Source organism: Austrofundulus limnaeus, unplaced genomic scaffold, assembly GCF_001266775.1.
Source record: "Austrofundulus limnaeus strain Quisiro unplaced genomic scaffold, Austrofundulus_limnaeus-1.0 Scaffold15047, whole genome shotgun sequence".
Classification (NCBI taxonomy): domain Eukaryota; kingdom Metazoa; phylum Chordata; class Actinopteri; order Cyprinodontiformes; family Rivulidae; genus Austrofundulus; species Austrofundulus limnaeus.
The window spans coordinates 1-379 of NW_013967449.1; the positions used below are offsets into that span (position 1 = coordinate 1).

Consider the following 379-nt stretch of genomic DNA (forward strand, 5'->3'; position numbering starts at 1 on the left):
ACTGTTTTATTATTAATTTATGCAGAAGATAAATCATTTTTAGGTGTTTTAAAGCATTAGCATGTCGTGTTTGTTCTTCCTTCAGCTGTTCTGACTGGTGGGTTTGGTCTGCCTGCGAAGTACGTGATCCACTGCAACAGTCCAGGCTGGGGTTCTGATAAGTGTGAGGAGATGCTGGAGAAGACCGTGAAGAACTGTTTGGCCCTGGCAGACGAGAAGAAGCTCAAGTCTGTGGCCTTTCCCTCCATCGGTAGTGGAAGGTAAAAGAAAAGAAAAAAAACATGCAAACAGTTCAAAGATGTGACCCGTCACATCGAAACGAGGATTAAGTCTAAAAGTTGTATCAGGAGAAACAAATATAGTTTTTTGACTAAAATGT

At 41.2% G+C, this 379-nt stretch overlaps 1 pseudogene; it reads left to right on the plus strand.

Moving 5' to 3' along the window:
* The first annotated feature begins 85 nt into the window (after positions 1-85).
* LOC106512810 (core histone macro-H2A.1 pseudogene) lies at positions 86-335 on the plus strand (annotated as a pseudogene).
* The last annotated feature ends 44 nt before the right edge of the window (positions 336-379 follow it).